Genomic DNA, 6,464 nt, shown 5'->3' on the forward strand with positions numbered 1-6,464 from the left:
AAAGTCAAATCAAAATTCAATCCTTAAGAAATAAGGTTGTTGTCTTAAATAGAGAAAAGTAGGACAGTAATATCCACTCCAGGAATAACATAAAATTCCTAATCTTGAATAGTTCCCCAAAATTTAGAATCCTAGTTAGCATAAAGTGCTATCTGTCAGCCTATTGAGATAAAAAGTTTGATTCTGAAAAATGATAGCATTTCTGAGCCTCCAAATTTATACTGTAGCTGCTATCCACCACATTGTCCTTCTTGTGTTAGAAACCTTTGAAGTTGCTGAGGAGTAGTGCTGGATAAAATTATCCAAAGGCCTACAGTGAAACACCTTGTCTTCCTTTACCCAAGAAAGGTATTCCCACCATATAGCCATAGTTTTGCCACAGGTGAAAAATAGATGGGATGCGGATTCGGGTTGATTGTGACAGAAAGGACATAAATCATTATCTACCTGAATCTGCCTCTTGATCAAGTTGTCCTTCGTGGGAAGTCTGTCCCATAATAACCTCCAAACAAAAGAAAGGGCTTTAGGAGGAAGTTTGATCTCCCAAAGTTTCTTGAATCCCAGGTACAGACCTTGAATGTACCATCTCAGATTTAATAACTTGATAACCAAATTTAGTTGACAAAATCCCAGAGGATTCAGCTCCCCAAACCCAGGTATCATTGAGATTGTTGTTAACTCTGATTTGGTGGATGTGATAAATGAAAATAGAGGCTAGCTGCACCTCATTATCAAACAAGTGTCTTCTCCAAACCATATTCCAGACCCATCCATTCTCTGTCCAGGATCCCACCTCTGCCACCCTTAAATCTCTTTGGGAAGAAATACTGAATAACTCATGGAATTGATCCTTTAGAGGAACTCCTTCATCACCCCAAGGATCTTCCCAAAAGAGGAATTTGTCACCTCTCCCCAGCTTCCACCTGATTTGATTATCAGCACTGACCACATTTTGCTGTTGAAAGATGGCCCTTAAATCAGCCCACCAAGTAGAGAAATACTGCTTTCGAGGACCATACTCCAATCCCCTCCAGCCATTGTACATAGAGATCAGAATTCTGGTCCAAAGCTGGTCTGGTTGGTGGAACATCAGCCACTTCCATTTGAACAACAGAGCCTTATTAAGACTTGGAAGATCTCTAATCTCCAACCCTCCCATATGCTTAGGAGAGCAGCACTGGCTCCAAGAAATCCAAGCAATCTTCCTACTATCTGGTTTTCCCCCCCCATAGGAATTCTTTGGAATTCAACTTACTAGTGTGTTTGGATTAGATTGATGGTGAAAAAAATCAATTAAATTTTCTTGATAAAGATAAAGTGATAAATAGTTGTTTCTGTTTTTTTTATGGTATGGCCATTATTTTGTGGGATAAAATGGATTGTTGTGTTTTATCCCAACACAATATATACATTGTGGCGGTTTAAAAATTAAAATACTGATTGGCTATAAACGTCACAAAGCATACAGTTGTGGTTTATTTGGTCTTAGCATTTATTGGTGGCTATAATTTGCCACAATGTTTTTTCTATTATTTTTTACCCCTTTTTGAATTTTAATGATCTAAATTAAAACAAAAAAATTTCTAAACATCTTGTCTTCAACAACATTGGAACAGCTCTGAGCTCTCTCTGGTCCTCAATTTGTGCTTTTTATCCTCCAGTTGCAACACCCTAACTTGCTAAGTCACACGCAGCACCGTGATTTTCTGTAGGTTCTCATCCTTAAACCTTAATTTCGTCCCTTGATTAAATTAATAGTTATATATATATATATATATATATATATATATATATATATATATATTTACATCTTAAAAACTATAAACCCTAATCTATACTATCTGTCAAATGACCAGACCAAAGACCCCTAATTTAATCGCAGGTCGTCATTCCTGCCAGCAGAACACAGAGGCCAACATCGTGTGTTGTTCAATCTAAGGTACCTTCTGCCTGCGTTCGTTCTATCAGTTATAGTTTCATTGTTTATTGCATTTGAGGTGGACATGAACTCCCCTGTTATGATATGTTTCCTACTTTGTAACTGTTGACTGTCATTTCTGTCATTAAGTTTCTAAATACTGAAATAACAATACCTGCACAATCAATGAGTGTGTTCTCATAAATTGACTTAAAAGAGTTGAAGCCAAGAAAGTGGCAAGGCGTTCTGATTCATTGGAACAATTTGTCTGTGAAATGACGCGTCTTTTGTTTTGAATTCAAATTGTTTACATTTTATATAACATTAAATTGCACTAACTCCCCTTAAAAGTTTTTGATATTGCACAAAACCCTTGGTTTTTTAACGTTTACAGCTACTTTCTTACAAGGGTACATGGTGTAATGATTTTCAATCAATTAATGGTATAGTGTAATGTACAAGGATATTAGTGTCATGTTTTGCAAATAATTAATAGGGTTAGTGTACGAGTAGAAAAAACAGGGATATCAGGGGGAATTTCAGTGACATTTACTGTAATTTACTCTTCATTGATATAATTTGTTTTTTTTTGGAAAGCAAATATATATATATATATATATATATATATATATATATATATATATATATATATATATATTGATTAAAAAAGTACCAGAGGTACTACAAGATACATAGTAGACCTGTAAAACAGGAAACAAAAACCACCCTACAAAAACCATTGTCAATCTTGGAACCAATTTCTTGACCATCCTCCCCTTTATTAACATTTCTATTATTGTTCTCAGCAGCAGCTTGTTCATACAATTCAATTAGTTTACTATTATCCTCAATCAAGGCTTTAAGTTTCATCTTGAGTTCATCATTCTCCTTTGCCAGCATAATTGCTGTCTCATGAGCCTCTGCTTCTCTTTTTTTTTTTTGAACAGCCAAAAATAATATTATATATATAAGAAGCATAGTACCAGAGGTACTACAAGAAAACAAAGGGTAGCATCCCCTAAAACACAGAAAAATAACCAACAGCCACCAAAATCAATAAAACCCATCCCTACAAATGACATATTAAATGAATGACAAAGACATATAAGAGGACCATTGGTGAAAAGGAACAGTAAAATCCTTTTCCCATCCCCTCAACCAAGACCAAGTGAGATAAATAGATCTGTCCATCAATTTAGATATGTCAAAAGACTGGTTGTTGAAAACCATGTCGTTTCTAAGGCTCCAAATGGATTTGGTAGCTGCAATCCACCAAATCTTCCTCCTTCTGTTAGAATTCCTCGATCCAGCCAATGAACAATGCTGAAGAAAGTTGTCCATAGGCTTGCTGTGCAAAACTCTATCTTCCTTCACCCATGAGTTGAATTCCCACCATAATGGCATAACTTTATAACAAGTGAAGAAAAGGTGAGAAGCAGATTCCACTTGGCTTTGGCAGAAAGGGCATAGATCGTTTTGGAGGACAATCTGTCTACTGATTAAATTATCCTTAGAAGGAAGCCTATCCCAGAGTAATCTCCAGGCAAAGGATAAAGCTGCAGGGGGGATTTTGATTTCCCATAGTTGTCTAAAGCCACTGTTTGGCTGATGGAGAGGCTGCTCAGATCTGAGACAGTTGTAAGCAGAATTTGTAGAGAACATTCCCGTTGGTTGAGCTCCCCACACCCAGTCATCCTTCAAGTCTGCAACAGGACTTATAGCTGAGGTCTGGTCGATAAAAGCTGTGGCTTCCCCCAATTCACTATCAAAAAGATGTCTTCTCCAAGAAAATTTCCACTCCCAGCCATTTTCTCCAAAAATCCCCATGTTTGCCACTGTCTGAAGTTTTTGAGAAGATACCTCATATAAATCTGGGTATTTTTCTCTAAGAACAGAGCCATCACCCACCCAAGAGTCTTCCCAAAATAAGATTTGATCAAACATTAAAATTTAATAAAATTAAAAATTAAAAAATCAAATAATACTTTTTTATGTTATTATTTTCCCTTTTTATACATATCTTTTAAATTTATATTCTTTATTACATTTTAAATATGAAAATGAGTTGTAACAAAAAAATGGTTAATTAACATTTAAGATAAAAAAAATATTAGTAAAAAGATAAGTTTTAAAGATTAATTGAAATGCAATTAAAGTTCAAGGTGCCTATTTATGAAAAAGTTAAAGTTTAAATATCAATCATAATAATTTTAAAGTTCATGTTGTCTATTTGAAAGAAAAAGTATAATTTAAGTATTAATTAAGACAAAATTAAAGTTGAGGCTGTCTATTTGAAAAAAATAAAATTAAAGGGACTTAATTCTCCTTTCCCATTTTAAAATTATAAATCAATGTTATGGGGAATATAAACTCTAACCCCATTTGATTGGGAGAAAAAAAATAGATAGAAGTGAAGTTATTTTCATGAGATCTACTAGAAAACACTTTTTTTCCCAAATTGGAATGAAATGGAGCAGAATAATTAATCTCTATTTCATTTTTATTTTTTAGTTTTTATTATTATATAAAAAATTAAAAAAAAATTATGTTATTTGATTTTCTTTTTCACTCATCAAAATAAGTAGAGAGAAATTTCTCTACTCCCCCTCCCTATTTCTATTAATCTAAATAATATACTTTATTTCTCTTTTATTTGTATCATTGTTATTTCTCCTTTAATTTACCTATTTTCAATTCTCATAATTAAGCAAATCAAATAATATGAATTGGCAGGTAAAAATGTGAGTAATGTAGCAGTTTTATTACCTCAGCATCAAACTTCGCGTGCCCAGTGAGGTTAGGACTGCAGAAACTACGTTGATACGACTGACAATTATATAAATCTTTGTCCCACCCTGAACTTGATCTTATCATCATTTTACTATTGAAGAGTGCTGTCGGGTGTAATCTACACAGAATAACATTAAAGATATATCAAAATTTTATCCATGTTTTAATACATGCGTTATAGTTAATTTCCCCACTGGCTAGTTTTCTTTTCTTTACCTTGAAGAGCCATGAGCACTGATTTCATAAGGTGTTTGTTCCATAAACACAGATGATGGCAAATAATTTCTATTATCATTCCCAAAGTGTCGTGGGGCATTAAGTCTTCGGTACATATAAAAAATACTATGCCTTCCTTGCAGTGACCTATTCTGAGTTTGCTTCACCTTGCTGCCTAGATCTCCACAGATATCTCTACTCCAGGATTTTAGTTTATGTTTTAGGTTCTGAAGTTTGCATTTTAGAGCATACCCTCCCCAACCCAAAGGCTGGTTTTGTATAGCCTGTCGTAGATAAAACATATCAAGTCAGAGAGAATGTGACAGACAAATGGACTAGTAAGTTGAATAATTTTTTTTTTTTTTTAAAAAAAAGAGTACAAACAAGTGTGATCTAGACCTGAATCTTGAGAAACTCATTTTCCTCCCTAACCAAAGACTGCCATCGTGATTTTCAACTTGACTCCTAAAGACAAATATTAATAAGAATTAAATAGTTGAATAAGTCATATTCACAGAAAATTTAAAATGCAAGCACAAAAAATTACAAACAACTATAAATGTAAGATAATTAAGCAGAAAGACATTCTATCTTTTTACACATTGGATATCTAAATAATTACTAGGGCTCCTTATTCAATGACTGGCCATATGACAATGATTGACATATGGACTGAGCTTCTAGAATATCCACAATGTGATAATAGTGGTAAATGAAGAAAAATAGATGATTTAGAGTTTCCACCCTGACCATTTCTAAAAAGTGGTAAATGAAGAACATGAAGAAACAAAATGTATAGTCTAAACTGCATTCCATGTCTACCACTACCTACTACTTCTTGAGCGCCAATATTTTTCATGTTAGATTTAAAACACACTAATTGAGATGGGCCTGTTTTTCCATTTTCATGAGATTCAATATATGTCCACCAATATTTATACTGGAAAGCTTAATTTAGCAAGATTTGATGACAACACCAAACTGGTAAATTATGTTGATTTCAGAAACTTAGATAAAGACTCATAAAATTTATACAGTGGGTCACTGAAAAGTGACTGCTAATCTGAAAACCTGATAAATGGGCACAATCAAAATCAGATTCTAGGTTCTAGCTTACATCTATGTTGAAGTAAGCTATTGTGACATTCACTGCTTCAAACATGAATATGGATGCAGGAAATACTATATCATTCTTACCTGTTTGGAGATGAGATTACCATCATTATGTACATCTTCGATCATCAAATCAGAATTTTTTTTCTAACATTCGCAAAAGACAAAGAGGTCAAGATAGGAGTTTGCAGTGCCTTTTATTCTAGACACAAGAAAAAATTATTACACTAAAAAAAGTGAAAACCTGAACCCTTACCAGATCTGTTTCATGCATAAATTTCCAATCTAGTGCTTCCAACAACTACACATACAAGTGAAAGGAAAAAATAAAAATCAACATGAGAGGGATTGACTGAAAATTTTACAAAGTACAAAAGCATCCATTCATACCTTGTTTTCTAATACCATGACTTGTTCACTCATCCGT

The 6,464-nt window shown here is 33.7% G+C and overlaps 1 long non-coding RNA gene across 1 annotated transcript; it reads right to left on the reverse strand.

Moving 5' to 3' along the window:
- Window positions 1–5,330: 5,330 nt before the first annotated feature.
- On the reverse strand, window positions 5,331–6,338 carry LOC114392748. The gene is made up of 3 exons (XR_003662385.1): window positions 6,294–6,338; window positions 6,122–6,184; window positions 5,331–5,389 (listed from the first exon to the last, which is right to left on the reverse strand). It is a non-coding gene; the product is annotated as an uncharacterized LOC114392748 (long non-coding RNA).
- Between the last annotated feature and the right edge of the window lie 126 nt (window positions 6,339–6,464).

Source organism: Glycine soja, chromosome 17 (genome assembly GCF_004193775.1).
Source record: "Glycine soja cultivar W05 chromosome 17, ASM419377v2, whole genome shotgun sequence".
Taxonomy (NCBI): Eukaryota; Viridiplantae; Streptophyta; class Magnoliopsida; order Fabales; family Fabaceae; genus Glycine; species Glycine soja.